Below are 25651 nucleotides of genomic sequence, written 5' to 3'. Positions count from 1 at the left end.
TGAAAAGTTAAGGGAATGAAATTGTAAATAACAGGTTAAACTGGTGGTGGATGAGACAGTCCATGCTGTTTGGCTTTTCAATATTAAAAACCTTCGGTCACCGCAAACATGCACAAAGAACGATCAGATAAGAAATAATCTAGTTTTGCTCATGCCCAGCAATCTGTTGTCATCTGCAGGGACTACAGCAGAAGTCAAACACTAAGCAGTAATAAAAAAGATAGCAATCGACTCTGCCGATTCCATTCATTTCCAACCCATCTACACCCCAGGTACATGGGAAATTCAGCCCTCAGTGAGCAAGAGGGTGTATTTTCAGCTGTCAAACCCCAGCATAACCCTTATTTCCCTTGTGAGAGAAGTCAAGAGTGAAAGCCACCTTCCTCAAATTCTACTCTCCTCAGAGAAATAATAAAGGACTCTTTATTTCCATGAGCACATCCTCATTAGCAAACGCTCTCTTGCGTTTCCTAAGAGAAGGGCTTCACTGTAGAATCACCAACCATCAGAGCTGAATGGGACCTTGAAAATCTCTGTGCTCAAACCCTCAGTTTCATATGAACAAGTGAGACTCAGAAGGGGCTAGATCACCTAGGGTGTACAGTGGTGTCTGTGTCCCCAGCCATGGCTCCTTCAACAACATTCCACTGCCTCAGGGCCTTTGCACTTGCTGTTCCCTTTGCCTGGAATGCTCTTCCCAAGCCATATTTGCACAGCATATTCCTTCACCTCCTTCACATCTTGATTTAAATGTCTTAGTTGTCTCTTCCCTATCTATCCTATTTTTAAATTGCACCCATTCACTTGCTATACCCTTCTTTGTTGTGTTTTCCCCATAGAATAATCACCCTCCAACATATTCTATAATTTACTTATAGTCATGTACTGCATAATGAGGTTTTGGTCAACAACAGACCACCTCTATAATCCCCTAAGATTATAATGGAACTGAAAAATTCCTATTATCTAGTGACATAGCGCAATGCATTACTCATGTGTTTGTGGTGATGCTGGTGTTAACAAATCTACTATGCTGCCAGTCATATGAAAGTACAGCACATACAATTACAATAGTAGGTTCTATCATCTAGGTTTGTGTAAGCACACGTTCTGATGTTCACACAATGACAAAATTGCCTAACGACACCTCTCAGCACACATTTCCTATCATTAAGCGGTACATGACTGTATTTGTTTATTGTCTGTCTTTCTACACTAGAATATAAGCTCCTTGCAGTCAGGGATTTTTGTCAGTTTGGCCAGCCATTATAGGTATTCAATTAATGTTTATTGGCAAAATTAATGAACTGCCTCAATAAACCTTCATTTAGAGGTCACAATTCCAAATTGCTACAGAGAACAGGCAGGAAATGTCAATGGGAGGGTAGAGACTATGGCATACCAACGAGCTCATGTCACCACCTAAAGAGGACAGCACTGCTTAGCACCAGCTGATCATAGCCATATGACACTATTGTTTTAAGTTCTGTTTTTCAAGAAAAACTTGAAATCAAAATTTTAAGATGAGAAGGTGAAATCTACTGGGTTTTACATCAGAGAAAAAACAAATTTTAATTAAATAATGAGCATAATGTTCAAACTGAGCAAACTGTTCAAATGGCAATGGTTGGTGGCCTCTCCTTGACACAAACTTGAAAACGGCTACAAAGGAGAGAAGCAGGCAACAAGGAGTGCATCAGAAGAGTTTCCTCTTTTTCTTCTGTGTGACCCTGCAGAACTAAGAGAGAGGAACACACTGCTTGGGCTTTACATAGCCTAAAAAGCCAAGAGTTTAATTGAAGAGTTGGTTCAGGAAAGTTCAGAATAGATTATTTCACACCAGAATTTCCTTAAATATAATAGAAAGCCTCACTCTCAAAAAGAAAAACTCAAGAGTTTCTTCAATATGCTTTTTGTGAAAAGTCACTCTGTTCCCACCCAGCTTTGGCTGGGTCTTGATTAAATGTTAATGGTTTGTTTTGACATCTTCCTAACCAGAGAAAATAGAGGAGTCCAAAGCATGGCCCAAGTGGACAAAAGACTTTCTCAGTCACCAGGGGAGATGCAACCAGGTCAGCCTGGAGCTATCCCAGGCTCTTCCAGTCCACGTGGACGCTTCTCAAGTAGAGGGCAGGCTCCAAGGGCCTCCCTGGTAGGTCAGAGCTGACTCAGGAGGTCACAGCCAGTGCACCCAGAACCAGCAGGGACTTCACTGGTTCCCCCTCCATTCCCATTCCTCAATCCCCCACATCATCCTCAACCCAGATGCCAGCAAAGTCAGTTCCCTGACCCAGCAGGCTTCGTGGGAGTAACAGCACCCTGGGGGAGCTAGAACCTTCCGCACAGGATCCACAGCCATGGACAGTATTAAAGAAATCAAGTTCCAGATTTCCCACTCCCATGTCTGCTCTTTCTAACACTGACCTTTCTGTGGCCACTTTTACAGTAGAGGCTTCTTGCCATCCTGTTCAGTACCCCACTGCCACCTCCCTGCTTACTGTCACCCGTGGCTCACTAGGAACCCCAGCCCTCTCACCCAGCCTGATTCTTCATACTGGACTGAACCCAGGTGTTCATCAGCCCAGGCCCTAAACAAAGGGAGAGTGTGGGATGTTGGCGTCCCCCAGGGCACCTGGCAGGGCTGCTGTCTCTCCCAGAATTAAACTTGCTCTGTTAAGGGCCAACTGGGAGCATTAAAGGTGAAGTCTACTGGCCGTGCTAGGAGAACTTCTACTTAATGCCCTCTCCTCTTCCATCCCTGACTGACATCAAAGAAACCAAAGCTCCTGAGGTGGGAAACAAAGCAAAGAAAGCAGCACGGCCCTTATTTCAGCAGGCAGCAATCTCCCGGTCCCACTTACCTCTCTTACTTGCTTACAATTACAACCAGAAGTGAGAGAGTTGTCACAGAGATGTCTACATGAATTGGAAAATGAAGTCAGGTGTTTCCTGGTTGGAAGCAAGTAGATTTGGCTCATGGGTTTGACCATGATGAACATTTTCCATAAATTAAAACTTGTAACTCCACAGTTTCATATAAATACACTTAAAGCATTTGCATTTGATAAAAAATACTGCATTGGCAAGGTGTCTTGAATTGATGAATAGTTCCCTTTTCTCAATTATTTATAAAAATATCAGGTTAAAATGATGCCTTTAGGTGAAAAAAATACATAATTAATAATAATTTGGTAACAATTAATAAATAATTTTCAGTATAATTCCAAGAAATCAAGAAAGTGATTAAGCCTAACAACTGAATAGCAAATCTTTTGCAATTCAGGTTACTTCCAATTCTTTACTTTTAATACTATTGAAAAAGAAACTAACCGCATTGTCAAATAATGCATCATTATTAAAATTACTACAATAAATTTGTGATATTTCACTATATGATTGTTGTCACATAATCATGAAGGAATTCAAACTGATATAATAAATCTCCTCCCATAACTATTTATTTAATGTGAATTTTTTATTTGCATCTATGAAAAATAGGACTAGGTAGAATTGCTCTGGAAGAATAGGGGCCTAGAACAGAACTTGGAGAAGTCCCCGCATGTAAATGCAGGGGAGAAGAATGTCAACCAGCAAAGGATAATGAGAAGGAGCATGCAGAGAGGAGGAAATCCAAGATAGTGTTGTGTTCCTCCATTAAGAAAGAGAGTGTGCTTCAAGAAGAAGGAAGGAGTTAAAGAGTCCCAAACAGTGACAAATGGTGCCATGGAGTCATGATAACAATCAAGATGTGTCCATTTGACCTGGTAACAAGGATGTCACTATGACCCCTGGTTGGGCATCTTCCAGACAGTTGAAGGGTAAAAGGCAGGATACAGTGCATTGAGGAATGGGTAGAGGTAAAAAAGATGCCTGTCCATCAAGACATTTGCCTGTGACTGAGACAAAAGAAATAATGTGACTGCCAATCAGCTATGTGGGTTTCTTAATACCAAAAATGTGACCTGAGCTCAGGGAAAGGTAGTAAGAATTGCAGGTCTCCACCTAGCCAATATCGGTCCAAAGAAGCCATCACTGGGCTCACTGGGCTGGGTGCCACATACAGCACCTATACCCAGAGGTACCACCTCTGTGCCACATGCCCAGCCAGGAAATCCATATTCACATCTGGACATGGGTCTTATACCTCAGTCTCCAGGAACACCTCCATATATAAGACAGAACTATATCTCCTGCGTCTTCATATTCTCAACAGTAACATCAACTATTGCTATCACAACTAGACTTCAAGGAACACATAGTTTACACTTTGACAACATTATATCATTTGTTCTTTAAAAACAATCCTATACCATAAACACATTTATCCGCACCTTATAACTGAGGAAAGTGAGGATCAAAAAAGTTAAGGTATTTGCCCCAGATCATATGATTACTGCGTGGCAGAGCCAGAACTCAAGCCCACATTTACCTCGCTTTGCTGAAACACCTCTGCTCCCCACAAGGCTTGCTAAACAAGAGCATATTACTCAAAATTGCCCAAGGCCTCATGATGGTAATATAATGCAAAGTGTGCATCTCACCTATCTTTGAAGATAAGGTAACTGCATAGAGCTTTGACCCCAACCTGGAGTCAGAAGAACCAAGTTCAAGTTCTGACCTTGGTAAATAATTCACATAATCACCCTGGACCTGTCTCCTTGTGCATAAAAGAGAGGTGCATGTTGGCTAGACCAGAGGTTTCCAACTTTGATCATGTACCTCATTTAATAAAAAGCACATATTGCCAATACATATGCATTTATTTATCCTTTCATTTATAAGGTACTTCATTTATAAGATGAAGCACAAATATGTGCTTCAAAGAATATTGCATGTATTGTTAAAAGACATAAAAATAAAATATTTAAAAGGATGAGATAAAGATGAAATAAATACTAAATATCCTGTTTATTGTGATGGCTTGATGCGATCATCAGCTATTACCTCAAGCCAAAGTATGAATTGGGGTAAGATTAATACAATAATAGTAGATAAAAATCTGCAGATCAAATATCTTGATAATTTAAGACATTTTGGGCTGACTTCTTCCCAGGTTCTATAGAACTGCCTTTGATTTTCCCTCATGATGGTGATCGATGGAGAGGGGCAGGGCTGCTGTGTCTGTGTGGTCCACTAGTGCTTGCACAGTCCTCAACTAGAGTGTCTTTGCAGAGTCCCTTGAGTGAGGGATAACTTCATTTAAACAGGGAAATAGAATCCATTAATCTATCTAAGTAAGCACATGTATTCGTTTCCTGTGGCTGCCACAACAAAGTACCACAAACTAGACGGCTTAACACAACAGAAATTTATTCTCTCACATTTCTGGAGGCTAGAGGTCTGAAATCAAGGTGTCAGATACCTGCAGGGGAGAATCCTTCCCCCCTATTCTTCCTTCCTATTCTAGCTGCTGGCGTTCACCAGCAATCCTTGGCCTGGTGATGCTCCATTCATCACCACATGGCTGTCCTCTCTCAGTGTGTCTCTTTCTCTATGTCTTTTCTCTTCTTATAAGGACACCAGCCATATTAGGTGTTCCATCCTAATTCAGTATGACCTTATCTAACTTGGCTAATTGCACCTCCAATGGCCCTATTTCCAAATAAGTCACATTCTGAGATACTGGGAGTTAGGACTTCAGCATATCTTTTTGTGGGACATAATTTAACCCATAACAGCATACATAAGTAGGCTGAAAGGAAATGAAACGGGGAAGGCAGTTTTATCCATGTTATAGAACCTTCACCCATGCCTGAGACCTGGGACCTACATACATAGCCCGTGATGTTTTGATGCATAGAGCAAGTGAGGATGCCATATCAATCCGTATGTTATTTTTTAATATTTTTTTTTTAATTCAGGGAATAGGAAACCTGTAAAACAGGCTGAGAAGGAACATCCAGAGAAAGAGAGATTAGAGAATGGATGAAAGTGTGACCTCGCTTAGTTAAGAGAGATGAATACTTAAAAAGGGAGGGTCAGCTGGAGCGGGGGAGTCATTATGATGTCTAGATGTCCATTGGACTTAACAACAGGAAGATCACTACGGCCTTTAAGTTTGGTTTTATACTAATATTTTCTTCTGTGTCTCTGATGGATAACCTTGTGCATCTTATAGGGTGCAAGCACTTTTATTCTAGAAACTTCTGTTCTAGAGAACCCCAAAAGTTTCTTCCAGCTTAAAAGATGTAATGACCCCATGAACATCCCTTCCCCAAAGGTAACTCCCAAAATGACTAAGAAATCAGATGACATGAAACAGTATTAGACTGAACCATACAAGAATTTTGAGAGAAGAAAGGGGAGATAAAAAGGACACTTGAATTCATTAACAGCATGCCTAAAAAAGACACTTGAATTCATTAACAGCATGCCTAAAAGGAAAGTATGCAGAAAAATATTGTGTTGAAAGAAACTGAGGGCCTTATTACTAATCATTATCATTAGTACTATTTTCCATTTACCACACGGAAGGCAGCATAGTGTAATGGTTAATGACTTAAATATGGAGCCAGACTTCCTAGTTCAAATCCCACCTCTGCTACTTACTAGCTGTATAACTTTGGGTTACATAATCTTTTTGTGCCTCAGTTTCCTCATCTGTAAAATTGTTATGATAGTACTACCTCATAGGGTTGTTTTGCAGAGAAATATATGTTAACTGCTTAAAACAGTACCTGGTACATAATAAGAGCCATGTAAGGGTTTGCTATTGTTGCAGTGATGATGACAATGATGATGATGATGATGGCCATTTACTGAGCTTCTCTAATGAACTAGACATTCTGCTAAGCATTTTACTTACCTCATTTCTTTTCATCAATGCAGAATAGCTCAGTGGTTAAGAGAACTGGCTGAGAAACCAGACTGACCCCATATTCAAGCCTTCTTACTTGCTAGCAAGTCACCCTGGACAGGTCAATTTAATATTTCCAAGCTTTAGTTCCCTCATTGGCCTATCAAATTATTCATGTAATCTATGTATCCATGTAATAGCACCTGGTGAATAGTCAATGTTCAAATAATGCAAGCTCTTATGATTCATGACTTAAGGAAGCATGATAACAGCCATACTGGTCCAGGGTCTCACCGTTGATGTGGATCTGAACTTGACCTAAAAGTCAAGTCAGTTATCTGGGCATCTTGTGATATGGCAGGATTTAGATCTATTGGTCATTCAATCCCTTATACTTCATGACACTGTACCAATCATTGATTGACAAGGGTTTCTCAGAGCAGCAGAAGATGTAAATATGAGCACCCAACCTTTCTCCAGAACAACAGTAGCCGCACCGACTTTCTTAAAAGTAAAGTGCTGGCCTGCCTTGGCACTGTGGGAAAGCAAAATTTTAAATTACCATGGAGTAGAGGGAATTTTGAAATTAGACCCAGTTCTGAAACTAACTAATGTGTGACCATGGTGGAACAGATTATCTGGTCTCTATGGACCCTTTGAATTCAGAAATTCTACAATTTCATGGCTTTACATTCCAGGTGGGAATATAAAACCAAGATACATAAGATAACTAGCAAATGATTTGAAGCCATTTGTGACCAAAAGATAAGGGCTTTGCCGAGGTTAGGGAGACCTTAAATTAATGATTTAGACAGCATTTTCTAAAATGCCCAAACGTGAAAATATCCTTAGGCTCCTTTTTAAAAGTACAAATTTCTGGAAGCCATCCCAGACCAACTGAATCACAATCTCCAGAGAATCTGTATTTTTAATAAGCACCTCTGATTCTTAATCAACGGGCTCCCCCCCTAGACATTTAAATTTAATTAGGGTGGTCGTTCAGGGGACATTATTTTTAAAAGCTCTACAGGTTGTTCTAATGTAACCAGAGTTGAAAATCACTAAGTTAGATCACTGAATTGTTGAGGAAAGAATGTTAAAGAAAAAGATCAGATATTTGTCCACCCATGTTCATAGCAGCATTATTCTCAATGGCCAAAATATGGAAGTAACCCAAATGTCCACTGACAGATGAATGGATGAACAAAATGTGGTATATACATACAATAGAATATTATTAAGCCTTCAGAAGGAAGGAAATTATTACACATGCTACATGGGTGAACCTTGAAGACATTATGCTAAGTGAAATAAGCCAGACACAAAAAGACAAATACTGTATGATTCCATTTATTTAAAGTATTCAAGCACATAGAAACAGAAAGTAGAATGGTGATTCCCAGGGACTTGGGGGTGAGAGATAAGGCATTGGTGTTTAGTGGGTATAGACTTACAGTTTTACAAGATGAAAAAGTTCTGGAGATGGACTACACAACAGTGTGAATATACTTAACACTACTGAACTGTACATTTAAACATGGTTAAGATGGTAAATTTTATGTTACATGTATTTTACCACAATTAAAACAAATGTTTTTAAACGATGGAATGGTAGATAACACATAGCTTACTGGACACTGCCCTCACCCCCACCATGGCAGACATTGCTAGTTGAGTGCTGCACACTCCTATACAGAGCCCAGGTCCTCACAGTCCTTGACACAGGAGAGAACAATATGAGAAGCGACGGGGAGAAAGTGAAATGATTAAGGTTATGTGCCTGTGTGTTTGGAAGAGAAACTAAGAGTAGAGGAGAAACAAAGGTTATCCACAAAGGATGGAAGGGAGTACTAGGAAGGAAAAAAGACACAATAAATGAAATCCTCTCAAACACACTATGCGCTATCTATTCTTTAAAATACTGCCTAATGAGCAGAAGGCCACATACTCCTTTTCTGTTACCACAGTGCTATACAGCCTTACTAGGGACTAACCAGCCACAGAAGTCTATTGGCCAGCACCCTAGTGATTATCCAGAGATGGAGGTCAAGGTCTGCCTGCCCCTGGACCAGTTGGAGGAGCACCGCTCCTCCCCTCCACCCTCAGATCCCTCTCCAAGCTGCAGTGGTGCTACACTCCAGTGGCCCAGTCACACATCTGTCCCTGGGTCCAATGCACCAGCAAGGCTCAGAACTGTCTGAAGCACGAACGAACCACTTTAGAAATGAATAGGTGTTAATAGCGGATTTTTTGCAATGCTCTACTTGACACTTCTCTAGACTAGGTTGCCACCCTCAAGGGGTCGGACTTTTTGAAAAAAAGGCCAGCCAACACCTTTAAATGAGTCACATCCTCTGGAGGTGTTCTTTTTTCCTTCTCTGCTCACAATCCCTTTTGTTTCTCAAAACCAGGGGAGACAAACGTGGTATTATTCCCTTCAGTAATCGGGTTCCCATCCTGACCTAGCAAAGCCAAAAATCTATGAGGAAGAAAGCCTGAGGTTCAAAGTCAGGGTGTGGGGGAGTTTATCTGCTTGGAGGTGGCTGGGTTGTTCCCACAATAATCAGTACTACAAAGGCAAATCAATGCTTGAAGATTTGCTCCCTGCTTTTGTACTAATTAGTGTACAGAAGGGAGGAGGAGGGAGGAGATGCAACCGGCAGCTACCAGCTGTGAAGATTTGTTATGTTAATTAACAACATGATGAGACAGGAAAACCAGTCAGGTCTGCACTGGGTACCCAGAAGGGTCTTGTGCTGCCTAGAGAGTTGTGGGGATGGGTGGTGGAGGGGGTACTGACTGCCTTCCCTGGGGCTGCCGCGCCTGCCCAACACCAAGGTGTCAGCCTGGAGCCCTAAACTCCCTTCAGCTAGACACCGAGAAGCAGCTCCCACTCACAACCCAGAAACCTCCTTGAGATACCTTCGATAGGAAATCATCTGGGGAGGGTTTCTCTGTCACAGCCACAATAACTTTGCTAGCTTGAACCACCACACGAAAACTTCTTTCCCATGGCTTCTGGCTGTATTTTATGTCGGCTTTAAGTGTAGGTTTATAAGAGTGGATAAAGGGGTTAGTAAGCAGGAGAACACCACGGGGAAATATGGAGCTGAGTTTAGAGTCTAGTGATAAAGAATAATGGAGCTCTATTATTAATGAAGTAACTCTGCTCTTAAAAAGGGGGTTGCAAGTCTGGGCAGCTGTTAAGGGCACTCAGAAATAGCTTGGCATGCTTGCTTTAAACCTCTTCATTTGTCCTGCACCCAGAGAAGCCATCTTGCCCATATACCAGCTTCTGGAGGTGGCGGAGACAGTTTATCTGTTTACTGTCTTCACTAGATCCAGGGATGGCAGCAGCCTCTGGGCAAATGCTTTGATGCCAAATCCCCAGGCAGAGCAAGGCGCTAGAGCCCTTATAGTGGCCTCCCTTGCACCCTGGAAATTGTCCCTTCAAATGCAGGCAGTCCCTCTAGACACTGGGAGGGAAATGCACCATTCAAATGAATAGTGCAGTTGTATAGCTGGAAGGCAACTGAGACAGCATATGATCCGACAGCCTCACTTGGAGGCGATGGACTAGCTGAAAGTCACAAGGACAGTACAGAGTGACAAAAAGCTATAAGCAGAGCCAGACATGAACCCAGGGTTCCAATGCCTAGCCTGCACTCTTCTGCCATCCCTCCGCACTGAGACAGTCTGATTCTGCTCGTCACTGTTGTTTGCTGAGGGATGTCCCCATATACCTCTAGTCAGCTCGGGCCACCTTGGAAGGGAGGATAAAGAGCTGGAAATCATTTATTCATTGGGCAAATGTTGGTTACTGAGGTGCTGCTCTGTGCCAGAGATGGGGCCAAGTCCTGGGGACAACAAAGCAGGGTTCACAGTCTAGAGGGGACAGCAGAGCGTTGAATCAAAGATCCACCTGTAATGTTGTGTCATAAGAGGTGGACATGGGAGCCCACAAAAGCAAGCAGCAAGCTGCCACGCCAGCTGGAGAGGCCTCCCTGGCACAGGTGGTGCTTGAGCTGAGCCACAAACCCCTCCCCAGAGCAACACACATCTCCTTGGTCTTCCCTGACCCTCTCAGGGCTCTTCCTCAAGGAATTCATCACATTCACACTTGCCCTCTGGCCACTCAGGACCCCAAAGGCTGCCCTCCCCCATAAAAGCCTTCTGGTCACTTCTCTCCATCCTTCTACACTAGCTTCCTGTCTTATTGGGATGAGGAAAATGTTCTAAAAATGGATGGCAACGGTTGTATAACTCAATAAATTTATGAAAAATCATAGACTTGTACACTTAAAATGGGTAAACTGCACAGTATGTAAATTACACCTCAATAAAGTTTTTTTTTTAATTCCCAACATTGTTCGGTATAGCATACAGAAAAAAAATGATAGCGTTTGTATGACACCCTGAGGTAACCTGAAGGAAATTTAGAGTTTAGTGGGGAAAAATACTATTATACTTTATTTATATCAATACAGTGGCTCTGCTTTATTTGTGGGGGATATGTTACAAGACCCCCAGTCGATGCCAGAAACCGCAGATAGTACCTAACAGGTGGCGATATACTGGACAGAGGGATGATTCACATCCCAGGCAGGACACGACAGGATGGTGCAAGATTTCATCATGCTACTCAGAACAACATGCAATTTAAAACTTATGAATTGTTTATTTCTGGAATTTTCCATTTAATATTTTCGGCCCATGGTTGACTGCAAGTAACTGGAACCAGTGAAAGTAAAACCACAGTTAAGGGGAGACTGCTGTATAAAAAAAATAAAGCATAAAACTTTCAAAAGGTATTAAGTAGTGAATAGAATAATTTCCAAATAAAATGCTTTCAAGTAGATTTGGGGGAGGCTGTTATCACTTTGTGAGGGGTGTAAATGTCTAACTATTACATTGTTTTGTATACCTGAAACTACCAATATAAAACATGCTTTCAAATAGTTAAGTGAGACATTTGAATTTGTGTCGATGAACATTTCATAACCTCCCCCCATTCTCTTGAGGGAACACAGGTGGGAAATGTCTTATGTGACTCTGGAACAGCATTTTTTCATGACAATCTCTTCAAATTCCTGATGATCTCCATCAATAAGAAAACTTTGTTCTTACAAGGAGGTAATAAAAATTTTTTAATCATTTTTACAGCCATTCAAAAATCTACATTTAAATTATATTGGAATAATCTAATAACACTTTCCTTCATTGGCAAACAAGTAATATTGACGTTTTGTGATAATATAAACAGATTTCAAATTCAATCAAATTTTTCATGCCAAGTATTTCAAAATAATTATGATATGTATATTTGCAAAATGTACAAGGATTATTAGAACAATCAGCTTACAGCTGGTGTGGATGCCACTACAAGTGTATAGAAGCTGCAAAAGTAATTTTACAGATTATGTGAAGACACTTGGAGTTGGGTCCACCAGGACACCCTGAGTGGCCAACAACTTGGATGCCATACCCTGCTCCCTGGGCACCTGGGACATTAATTCCTCCAGCTTCAAACTGGGCACCTGGGTACCTGGAACACCAGTGCCACCCACTGCTCCCTGGGCCCCTGTCCTCAGTGGGCAGTAGTGGTTTCTGCAATTGGCTGCCCAAGTGGATGTCCAGGGAGTGGGGCAGGTGGTGGATGGGCTCACAGCAGGACAGTGGGCCACATCAGCCAACTCCCAATACAGACACGCTCTGAGAAACATCTGAGGCTCAGCCGGCTGCTCTGAGGGATAAGGGATCCTGATCTGGGAGCACAGGCTGTGCTGAGGCCCAATAACACTTCCTGTGTTTGGACTCCCTGATTGCTTCCTGGAGAGGCAGTGAGCTCAAGTGACAGGGGCAGAAGGTTAAAAACACAAACTTGGAAAAATCTGTGTTTAAGAAGTGGGTGGACACATACTTGATTGGGGAGAAAAAGGAGGGGAAGGAAAAGCAAATGCTGAGAGATCACAGAAGTTAAAGGAAGGAAGTAATTAATTAGCTGAGAGAGAGAATAAAGTCTGAAGTGCTACTAAGAGGAGGAGAAGTGAGGGCTGTGGAAAGTGATGGAGAAGCGGCCATTGATACCTGAGGAGACAGAGGTTGTACAAGGTTGGGGAGGTGCTGTTGAAGAAAAATGACTCATGACACTTGAAAGTGATGTTAAGGAAGACTATTCAAGAGGAACCATGGTGATGGGTCCTTTGCAGTAGGGGAGAGAGATCAGGCTTATCACCCAGTAAAACAAGGACAAATGGGGATTCCTAGCCAAGGAACAGGGTGGGAGTCAGTGGACAGAAGATTACTAGAAGAGACAGCAGGGGTGAGGGGGAGTCTGGCTAAACTGATCTAACAGGATTCTTGCTGAAGGCAGCCCAGAGTGATAAAAGTGATCAGATTCCAAGGGTGGGGAGATTTTTACTAAACTTGACTCAGCAAGGTTCTTGCTAAAACTAGATTAAGCAGGCCAAGGACAGGGCCCAAGGTCAAGGTGTGGTCCAGATGAGGGCTCAGAGGAGTCTGATGCAGGTCTAGTTAAGGAGGTCATTGTCAGAGTAGGCTGGTCTCTTCAGGAAGTCACATGCTCAATGGTGCACTGCTGTTTGATTTACTGGCCCAAGGAAAAGAGGCTGTGAGCGGACCTGCTGGTGGTGCTGGGGATAGGCGGCCTCTGAGAGAGCCAGGACCTAGGAAGGCACGAGGTCAGGAATCCAGAAACAAAGGCCGTCCTGGACAGGAAGGAGTTCCTCTGCCTCTGATTTGGGAGACAACGTTTTCCTGCTGGCATGACAAGGAGGAGATTCAAGGAGCCAAAAGCCACCAACTAGTCAGTTGGTGCAACAGATGGAGACAGCTGGCTCCTGGCAATGCTCCTTCATTGTTTATGTGCCAGTACTTTCCAGACAGCTGCTGTGTGCCAGGCCCGGGACAACTGAGATGTGGGCCTTTTCCTTTTGGGGCTCAGAGTCCAGGGGAACAAGTGAGCTATCAGACCATCACAGAGCCAGCAGAAATAACCAGATGGCAGGATGCAGGGGGGAGCCATAAGGAGCACCCACTCCGCCTTGGAGGGCTGAGGGAGACTTCCTTAAGTAGGGAGCATCTCAGCCAAGACTTAAGGAAGAGGAACAGTTAGGCTCAAAGGGCCAAAAACTACTCCAGGAAACTGCCCAGGAGCAAAATGGATTGTGGAGCATTTGGAAACTGAAAGTGCTCAGTTTGGATGGAGGCACAGCATAGAAAGGCAGAAGGTGATGGCCAGAGAGACAAGGCAGGATCCGGATCACGAAGGTCCTATAATCTGACTTAAGGGGCCTGCAGTCTGCCTAAGGCTCTTCCCAGGTTTTGGAATAAAAAGGTTAATCTAAAGAAGAAAGCATTTCCCAGTCCTCCTCGACTCTTAGGACACAGAGAAAAATAAGGGGTATTGAGCCATTCAGATGATATGGTGTTTAGATCAGATGGACAAAGTCAAGTGCCCTGAAGATCAAAGCCTTTACAAACAAGGTTAATTGGGTTTAGTTGTTGTCCTGGTTCTTTCCCTTTTTTTTCAGAGATTATACAGAGTGCATATGAGCCATCACTAACTTTTTCCTAAAACACCATTTTTGTGTCTTATTTCTCCATTCAAGAATCTTCTGAGGCTCCCCACTGGCTGTCCCATTAAATTTGAGTTTTCCTGTTTGGGTTTTAAGATCCCCCATTAACTAACTCACCTTTTTTTTTTTTTTCCTTCTGACTAATGTGGACCTGTCTACCAGCTGTCTCCACATCAACACATTTACTGGTGGCATTAGAAGACAGAGACCCTGCACTGAGAGTTTACATGTTGTGTGAGTGAATTTCATAGCTCAATAAACCAAAGTGTGAGGAGAATGGGGCAGCCTAAGGAGATCAGAGGGACAGAGGGCCCGAAGGAGCCCTGCACACCTGCCTCTGTGCCTGTGGAAACTGCTGGGGGTCTGGTGACTGACAAAGGAAATGATAGCAAAGGACTAAGGAAAAATTATTGATCGTGATTCTAGAACATGACAATGGAGAGTCAGTAAAGCATTGTTGGGAAAAGCATGGTCTTTGGAGCAACCCATACCAACCCAGTGGCCTTAGCAAGTCAGATAAGCCTCTGTGCCTCAGTTTTCCTTGTACGTTGATCTGATGACCATATCTGCCCTGTAAGGTTATTACGGAGATTAAGTTAAATGAAACACTATATGCAAAGTACTCAAAGTATTCAGCACAATGTCTATCAGATGGCTCTCAATATGCACTAATTATTAGTACTCATTATAACAATATTCCACAAAACAGTACAGATAGCCTGGCAGTGAGCTATTCATCTCAGGACGCCGGTTGCTTTTCTACCTACCAGCTCTGTGGTCTTGAGCAAGTTACTTCAGCCTCGCTGTTCCCCATTTTCTTTATCCATGAAATGGGGATGATAGTATCTACTGCAGATGACACTATGAAGAATAATATTAGTTGTATCAGCATTGGGTCTGAAAGGAGGAAGGGAACCGAAGTCTAGGACTCTAGGGTGAGGAAGAGGAGAGCTGTGCACCTTCCACTAGGCTGAAAGGAGCTGATGACAGCCTTCGAGTCTCAGTGATGTTGGCATATAAATAGACAGGCAGACAGTGGGACAGAATACAAAGCCTAGGAATACCATACTCTCTCAAATTGTTAGGTAGAAGTTAGAAAATGTAGGAGAAAGGGGAGGAGTGGGAGGGGACCCACAGTGCCTACAGAAAAAGCTCACAACTAGCTTGGATTAACTGCCTCCAGCCACATATCTGTTTTTACAACAACAGATGACAAGAGGTGGTCTGGAGCAAGATAAGGATCTGAGTCAACAGACCTCCACCATCTTAGGAGAGCAAGCCCTCCCGTGGGCAATATGTAACTCCCTCACCCCATCCAGCGAACTATAAGTCCTCGAGACAAGAGCTCTCTCTCACTCTATAAGTCCTCGAGACAAGAGCTCTCTCTCACTCTGACCCTCAAGCTCTCTAGCCCTCACTTTCTCCCCCTTTCTCTCTCTCTCTCTCTCTCTCTCCCCCACCTAGGCTAGGCCCATTCTCCTCCCAAGGATGTACCAATAATAAACCCTGCTTGCATATTAACCCGCTTGCTGACCTTTGATTCTTCACTGTGTTGGCAAAAAGAACTGAGATCCCCATAACAAAATCAGTGGAGGAAAGTGGACTGTTCAGTAATGGGAGCTGAGAGCGCTGGGAAGCCATTCAGAAAAGCTGGCCAGACCCTCCATCCTCTTTGATGAGGATTGAAGAATTGGGCAGATATGGAACAGAGATGGGTCAGAGATTTATATCCCGCATGCTTTTGTAATTTTTGAATCCAGAACTACTCAAAAGCATTACCTACCATAAAAAGTTAAAGGGGGAAAAAGAGACAAATTAATAGTTCCCTAGAAGTGATGAAAGTTGGATTGTCCAGGAGCAGAGCCTGTAATTGCACAGATGAGATTGGTTTCTCTGGAGTATGTGTACTCCATCCTTACCATAGACCACGCAACACAGGAACACCCAGGGCCAGCCTAGGAAAGGGTTCTAGAGGAGGGGAGGTCCCTCTTGCCATCCCTGCCTGTCATTGGACATTGGGCCATGACATCAAAGCAAACTCAAGCAACTCTCTGAAAAGGGAGTACACTGTATGCATGCCCATTTTCCCAGAACCACTGCTAAGTTGGCCAGGTTGACAGAGATCAGAGCATGAAGGCCTAGGACCCTAGATGTGTAAGTTCGACAGGGGGTACAGACACAGAGACTGGAGGTACCACTGAAGCTGTCAGACCCAAAGAAAACCAGAAGAGTAAAAGGGCAGAAGGAGCACAGTGGGCTCTCAAAGACAGAAGTCCTGAGCATTCACTGAGAGAAGGCAGGGCAAGCACAAGACATAGGATGCATTTCCCCAAGTTCACCCTCTGCTAGACCTCGCCTTTGAGGAGTCGGGCCTTCCAAAGAAGCTGAAGGCTGCACATAATGACCTCAGAAAATTCTCTCAGGCTCCATTGTTCCCAGCAGTGATTTCAATTGACCAACTGGTAAAAGTTTACACACACACCTCCCCCAGATATGAAAGACACACGAGGCCTTTCACCCACACTGAGCCAATCCAGGGGAATTGTGGGTTCCAAAGCCCTCCCCCTCCTTGAGTGTACCCTCTTCACCGGAGCAGGCAGGCCTTGTCCCAACTGTACCATCCTTGGGTTTGCACCTCCTGCTGGCACTTCATGAGAGGATTCACCTCACATGGCTAATGGCTCCCCAATGGGTGACAGGTCAAAAACAAGAAAAAAAAGGAGCACAAAATCAATGCAGCCTGTAAACTCTCATTCCCTTGCCACCCTCCCCAGCTCTAAGGACCAGAGGTTAATTCAACTGATGTGGAAGGCACTGCCCAGGAATTGTTTTTTTATTTCCTAATTATAAAAGGAGAACTCTATTTCTTGTTCTTCTGGACCTTACCCTGGAGATTAAACACAGTGGCAACACCCTTATAGAAATATCTAAAACTTTAGAATAAAATGTAAGAAAGAGAATTCAAACACCAATTATCCTACCACCCAGAACAGTGCAGTTATCATATTGATGTATGTTTCCAATATTTTTATTAAAGCTTGGTTTATATAATTTGGATTATATTATGTATATTCATTTACTATATAGTATTAATATCATCCACATTATATCATTTCTCCACGGACTTAAATTCTTTAATAATTTTTAGTAGTTACATAATAGTCCACCTAAAGGATATGCTGAAACTTATTTAATGAATCCCATAATGCTGGACATTTTTTTGCAGTCAGTGTTTCCTAATATAAATAATGTTCAAAAGATCATGTTTTACCTAAAGATTAACCCACGTGTCAGATCATTCCCCTAGGAAAAATCCTCAAAATTTACAATTACTAGATCAAAGGGTATGAACATGTTTAAACCAATACATAGTGTCAAACTGTTTGCAAAAAAAACAGTTACATCTATTTTTACTCCCCCAGCCAACTATAAATTTTAACTTTTAGTCTCTATATCAACCTCTGAACCACTTCCCAGCTGAGCTGTGGTATCCAGAAGAAAGGTGGTGTCCTATCAGCATGTGTGCCCATGAAATTAATCAGTCCATCAGCAGAGGCAGATCTGGAATCTAGCCAGCGAGGGGGGTAGAAATGCAGTGGGCATGTGCTTTTTGATCCACTGACCCTGTTTCTGCTCATAACTGTCTAGGGAGCTAACTGAGGGTTTTTTCCCTTGATACCAAATATGTGGTATCTTTTCCAACACCAATTGTCTGATTCTCTAACACCAAGTGGGTATCCTATAATTCAATTCAGTTCTGACACTAACCACCAGAGTTAGCACAGAGCCTATAGGTTAAGGGCTCAGTCCCATAAGACTGTTCCCAAATCAGAAACTAGATGCAAGTTCTAGGTTGCCACCCATACTTCTGACTGACTGACTATAATTCAGGAGTTCCTATGAACCCCATAATGTAAGGGTTTTGATGGAGGTTCTGTTATGGAGGCACACTTGATTAAGTCATTGGCCATTGGTGGTAGAAACTAATCTCCAGCCCTGCTCCCCTCCCTGGAGGTGGGGGTGAGGTTGAAAGTTCTAAGCCTTTAATCACTGCTTGGTCTTTCTGGTGACTAGCCCCCATCCTGAAGCTATCTAGGACCCCCCCTGACTTGAGTCATCTCATTAGAATACAAAAGACAGAAAATGTCAAGTCTTAAGAGCCCCTGTGCCAGGAACTGAAGACAAAAACCAAATGTTTATTTTATTATACCATACCACCTCTTCCCCATTTTGTTTCTATGGTCCACATGAAACCCTACTCTTAATTCCAAAGGTTGAATATAAGATCCAGGCTCAATCCAGTCAGTGCATCAAATCACCACTCTAGCTGCAGAGATCGGACCAAAGGTGAACATATGACCTGATCAGATTCGATGAGCCACAATGAAGCTTTAGGATATTTTCGTGCTTTTCCATGAGAGATGAAGCTGAAAAGATACAAGATCTGGGACAGTTAAAGCCGCCTCTTGCTACCACAAGGAAGAAACTAAGAATGAATCCTCATAAAAGAGAAACACCAGACAATGGCAAATGAGAAGTCCATATGAGTCTCGTAACCAAGCCATGTCCCAACCAGGACCTGCTTTGGATTATCAGTCACCTAAGAATTCCCATTTTGCTTTAGCTAATTTGGGTTGTTTTTTCAGTTGTGAAAATCAAAAGACCCTTAACTATCAAAAAGTTCCTGGTAGATTTTGATAATGTTGGAAGAAATGGGAACTGGTTCAGGAAGCAGAACACCTGGGTCAGAGCCCAGGTGAGCTCCTGAGATGGGGCCAAGAGGATAGGAGTGGGATAGGCACACCTGGAGGGACCTCAAGTCCTAGAGGTGTACCTAGGCCCATCTTATCACAGACCAGAGAGGCTGAGCAAAGGAGGGAGTGGAGCTCTCTCAGCACGTATGAGAAAACCAAGCAGAGAGCCTAGGTTTCAAGGCCTGGAATCTGGGCAGAAAGGCAGGAGTTAGGTCCCAGGGCAAGATAGTGGGCAGGTGCCAAATGTGTGGCACAAGTTAGAATTTGAGCCAGGAGAACCAAACAAGAGCCTAGGGCTTCTACACCTTGGGAATGAGGCCAAAAGAGGTGTGTCAGTGACAGTAATTTGAAGCACAGGCTATTGATACTGAGGTTCTGCCATCTGTATGTCATTCTCTCTGAAGTCCAAGATTCTAGGGCTTCACTGAGCCCCAAGTGGTAGGAATTAAACACCCCCATCTGTGGGGACTGGGGCATGTTGGGCAGATCAACAAGTGCAAAAACACTGGTCACTGGACTTAGAGGAGTCCCCTAAGGCAAGACTGAGAACTCCTTGAGGGCAAGAAGGTGCTTTGTTCATCAACATCGTTAGCCATCAGGGAAATGCAAATCACAACCACAGTAAGATACTAACACCCACTAGATAGACTACGATAAAAAAGAGAGAAATATTAGATATTAACAAGGGTTGTTGAACATGTGGAGGAATTGCAACCCTGTGTGTTACTGATGAGAATGCAAAATGTTGCAGCTGCTTTAGAAAACAGTGTGGCAATTTGTTAAAATGTTACCATATGATCCAGCAATTCCACTCCTAGGTTTATACCCAAGAGAAATGAAAACAGGTCTACGTAAAAACTTACACATGAATGTTTGTAGCAGCTTTGTTCATAAGAGTCCAACAGTGTAAAGAACCCAAACGTTCGTCTTCTGATGAATGAATAAACAAAATGTGACATATCTATACAATGGAATATTATTTGGCAATGAAAAGAAATGAAGCACCGATTGCTATACACTACAACATGGATGAACCTCGAAAACATATGCTAAGTAAAAGAAGCCCATTACTAAAGACCACGTATTATATGATTTAATTTATATGACATGTGCAGAATAGGCAAGTCTATAATGACAGCAAGTAGATTAGTGATTGCCTAGGGCTGGTGGGAGGAGAAGCTGGTGGGGGAGTGATTGCTAATGGATATGGGGTTTTTTCCGGGGGAGAAGGGGTGACTCAAATGTTCTAAACTTAAATTGTGGTGATAGTTGCATAACTGTGCCAATATACTAAATACAACTGAATTGTATACTTTAAATGGGAAAATTGTATGGTATGTGAATTATATCTCAATAAAGGCATTTTTTTTAAATGTTCTATGCCTTTTGGAAGAGGTACTATTAGTGTGCTTGGCCGGAAGTAAGGTCCTGCCACATTCTCTCATTTCACTCACTCCTTAAGCCCTAAGAAATATGATACTGGGTGATTCTGATTGAGCTATCCATATCCTGATCTTATACCTCTCCTTCCCCTCCTGGCTCCCCCTTTAGCTGTGATTAATCCCAAACCTTCCATACTTTCTCTGCCATACAGAAGCTAAAAAATTACATTGCATATTGATCTTCAAAAACACACTGTCAACATGGACAGACTACACATTTAAATCACCCTTCTTTCCTATAGGCTTTGTTGCTAGGATTGCAAGCACTGTGAAGGCTTAACCACTGTCCCTGGCAAAGTCCCCAGCCATGGTCACACACACCCCTCAATACCTAGTCTGAGCTTCTGCATAACAATTCCTGATTAGAATGGCTCACCACCTCACCCCCAACAACACCTACCCTAGAGGCACATCTGAGAAACTCCTAGAACAATGCTTCTCAAGCGATAACATGCCTACACATCACTAGAGATCTTATTTAAAAGTAGGTTCTGGTTGAGTAGGCCTGGGGTGAGGCCTGAGAGGCTGTGTTTCTAACCAACAACCAGCCAATGCTGAGGCAGCTGGCCTGGGAACCACATTTTGAGTAGCAGGGTCCTTAGATGGTTCTGAATGAGATGGTTTGCAAACCACATTGAGAAATACCATTCTAAAGTCTCACTGCTGCAGAGCTTTCTATTGTATTCAATACATCGAGGGCTTTTGTCTCGGATTATTAATAATCTAAGGAAGAGGTTGATTGAGCCTATATTAGGCTCATTAAGATCGTACTCCCTTTCAGCCACTCTCGTTAGCACAGTTTGCTGAAAAACACAGTCAGCATCACCTGGAAATGTGTCAGAAAAGCGAATTCTCAGGCTCTACCCAGACCTACTGAATCAGGACCAATGCATCTGTGTTTGAACCAGCCCTACAGATGATTCTGGCACTCACTAGCATTTGAGGCCCACTGTCACAGGGTAACAGCTAGAATCTGAACATGGCTCCCCAGCTCTGCACCATTCAACCCCTGCCCACATCTCCCCTGGCCTTCTTTCTGCTCCTGCAATGTGTCTTGAGGCCTTTTTAATGGCTACTCTTTTTGCCTGGTGAGGGAAAGCAGAACTTGTTTCAGTTGGAAAAGCTGCCCTCACTTTCTGAGTGGGCCTAGTACATAACCACAAGTAGATTTTCCCTTGAATGTGAGAAGGGTCCTCTTCATTCCATAACTTAGGGGAGGGGGATTTCATTGTCCTGACAGATACTTTTGTGGAACTGGCTGCAACTTCCTCTCCATGGCCCTGGAACGCAACACTGTCCCTGGCAGAAGAGCAGGGTCAAGATGCCTGAGGGACAAGAGAGAGCTAAGCTCTAAAGCTTCCTCTTCTTCAGAGCCAATGTTTTCAGAAGTTCTTCTATACTCTGCATTGGGTTGAGGTCAATCAGCAGGAAAGGGATCCCGGCAAAGGGAAATTGATGCCATGTGGAGCAGGAGCCTGAACTGGTGACTCAGCCTCCGCACACATGCACAGGCCTAAATGTTGACAAGCGAAGACGACCTTGGCCCCAGCCAGTCACGTGGGCACAGAGGCTATGCTTTGGGATGAGGGTCGAGCACACCCATGTCTGGCGTTGATACCATGGCCAGTGGGTCTCCTTCATGGCTATTTCCCCAAAACCTAGCACAAGGGAGGAACATAATAACTATTTTTGTGGATTGGCTGCCTGCAAACTCACCCGAAATCACTGAGCCAGCCTCTTCATTCAACTGACAAAGAAACTGAAGCCCAGAAAAGTTGAGTAACTTTCCCTTGTCATACTGCCAACCCATGGCAGAACCACCATAGAACCTGGACCCTCAGACCCTCAGGGACTTTATCCCCACACCTCACACCCAGCTAAACTCCCCAAGGTTAGCATTCCTTGCTTTTCTATCAGATCCAATATATATATAGTTCAGGGCTTGAATTTTTTTTTTAATTACTGTTAAATTTTGGTGGGGAGGAAGAGGACCTCTGAAACTAGTTAGTCATGTCAATCCAAAGTTCTTTTTAATCACCTTGGTTTTTCTTTAATAATTTCCAGCTTCCAGCACTGTAAGTATTGCTGATAGAATTGCACTGGCATTGGGGCTGGAGATAACAGGCCTAGTCTATAATCCAATTTTCTGAACTATATTCAAATGTGAAGAGCAAGCAAAAATGGAACATGGGATCAGGGCTTATTTTCTGTAAGCACTTCCTAATTATCGAGAAGGGGCATGGTGACAATCTTCATGGCTGGGTTTTGTTCTGGAGGTTTTACACTAGAGTAAAGATTTGTTATTTGAAATAAGGTCAAACATTCATACAAAGGAAAATAGAAAACGTCTCTTAATGGAAAAAGAAACCCTTGAATAAGTATAAAAATTGATTAGACTCTATACAAGTGCCTGGAAATAAAATGATTTTCTAAAATTACCAGAATGCATTATTTATGGTACATGTCACTGAGGTAGGAGAATAACATATTAGGGGCTATAGAATTTTTTTTTAAAGGGATAGGATGAGACTTGTGAGCAATTCAGTTGCAACATAGATGAACAAAGGCTTTAGGATCCTCTCCAAGGATGATGGGGACAGCCTCTGAGACTGCACAATGCCACCCCCAGCTGTGACAGCAACATGCAGAAGGACTCAGAGGTCATGCTAGTCAGGAAAACTACTCCAAACAGAAAATTGCACAGCTTCCAGTAATAATCAAAAGTAACATGGTAATAATATTAATTGTAACTATTCTATTATAACCTTGCCAATCATTTTTGAATTTTAAGAACTTTTATGTTCATCATCAATTTGCCCTCACCACAAACCTATGAGATATACAGACCAGCTGATATACCAATTTCATTTATTTATTGAGCACCTACCAAGTATCAGGCAACAGAGAAAAATGTAGAACAAACAAGAAATATTCCCTGCTCAGATGGAACCAACAGTATTGTGGGAAGGCAAATATTAAATAGAAATTCCACATGAAGGAAATTTTTGTTCTTTCTATCCATCACTCAACAAACATTTATTAAAAGCCTGCTTCATGCTACACTCTTGCTAGACACTCTATGACACAGAGATGACCAAGACATAGCCCCTGCCTGTAGGAACTTCCTGTCTAAACAGGAAGAGAGACTTCAAACAATAAATAGTGTTGTGGGAGGACAGATGACTTCATGAAAAAGGAGACATTTGAGTTGAATGTGAAAAAAAAAAATGGGTAGGATTTTTGCTGCTCTGAGAAAAAGAGCCTTCTAGGCAGAAAAGAAAAAGAGCACGTTATACTCAGGTCTGAGGGAAATTTGCGGGTTGGGGTGGGTGTGAGTGGTGGGGGAGGCTGAGGAGAGGAGGAGCCATTGGAGATGAGGACGGCCAAGTAGATGGGGGGCCTATTTGTGCAGTGGTAAGAATTATAACATCGCCTGAGCAAAAGGGTGCCTTTAAGGGTCTCAGCAAAGCATTCATATAATCAACTTTTCATTTTAGAGAAACGAATTCTGTTTGCAAAGTAGTGTATGGGTTTTGAGGAGGAGGACACAGGATGAGGTCAGTTAGTAGTTACAATCTATAATAGGACCATTCAGATAAAAGTTTGTTTTGTTTTGTTTTGTTTTTAAATAGCTATATAGGAAAGGAACAGGATTGTTCAATAACTCTTGGCTGATAATGTACTGTGTGCCAAGGATACCATGACACTATGCCATTTAATCCTCACAACACCTTTACTGGTATTCCCATTTTAGAACCTGAGGCACAGAGGATTTAGGTAATTTCCCCAAGGTCACAAGTCTAATAAGAAGCTGCAGTCTGGTCTCAAAGCCACCTGCCCATCACCACATATTGCACAGAGTGGGCACTCAGTAAATATGTGTCTTGGCCAGGTGGGCAAGTGTTGGTTGCCCAATGGGGAATGACTACAGTGAACGTGGGAGGACTTCAGAAGAGAGAGCAGTTGGAGCTACTCTCCACCACCTGGTGGGAGTCTTCAAACTGCAGTCTCTGGAAGTGTCATCCAGCCTCCCTGTCCTCTGATGAAGACATATTGGGAAACAATCAAACAAACAGCAGTGTCTGGGAAGATCCACCAAAACCTCATTTGCTGAACAAAGGGTGATAAAATGGCAAGAAACAGGCCACAGGGAAGAGGGACTGTGGATTCTGGCTAGGACTTCTCTTTTCCACCCACTCTCCCTGCTCAGCAGGCCCATACATCACTTTTCCCTCAGACTGTTAATTAGAGAGACAACGGCCACCCCAACACAACACGTTAATTATGAAAACAGAGCACTGTGCACAGAATAACATGGAAATGAAGTGACATGCATCTAATTAATTAAACCTTTACAGCCCCAATCAGTTTTAATTAGAGAAGCTATTCTTTTCACTCTCGATCAATAAATGAACTTTGCAATACATACATGCCTTTTAATCAATTAACGAACAGTAAAAAAAAAAGAAAAGTGAGTATGTTGCCGAGGGGAACCATGAACTCTTCTACAAGTCACACACACTTATATGCACAGTTCATTTTTATTCTCGGTTGAATTTACAAGCAACACGGTTGAGCCCCTGCAACTTATTTCCAAGTTAAATAAAAAATGAGAAAACTCAGCCATGGCAGCCCCACTGTTTCCACTCAACTTCTTATCCTCTTGTTTATAGGCCCAGAAAATGCACTGAGGACACCAGAAATTAAGAAAGGCCCATAGAGCCGTCCAGAAGCCGGTGACTGATCTGCCTCGCTTGGGAAGAGCACAATGATGGTGCCAACTTGGGCCAGTGAAGCAACATCCTCCACAACTAGACTGAAGAACAAAACGACAGCAACTTGTCTGTTCCCCTTCCCCCAATTCCCCAGCGATGTTCCCATCCTCCAACTCCCCAATAAAAATCTTAAAAGAAAAAAAGAAAGGCCCATAGAAAAATATCGGCAGAGGAGCTCCAAAACTCTGTTTCTCTGGGTCACCATAAACTGTCTTGACCACAGGACAGCTCTTCCTCTCTGGGAAGGACATCCTTTTTGACCAAGCATACAGCTCCTGAAGGACTG

Source organism: Hipposideros armiger, unplaced genomic scaffold (genome assembly GCF_001890085.2).
Source record: "Hipposideros armiger isolate ML-2016 unplaced genomic scaffold, ASM189008v1 scaffold_345, whole genome shotgun sequence".
Taxonomy (NCBI): Eukaryota; Metazoa; Chordata; class Mammalia; order Chiroptera; family Hipposideridae; genus Hipposideros; species Hipposideros armiger.
Note: the sequence above shows the minus strand (reverse complement) of the source record.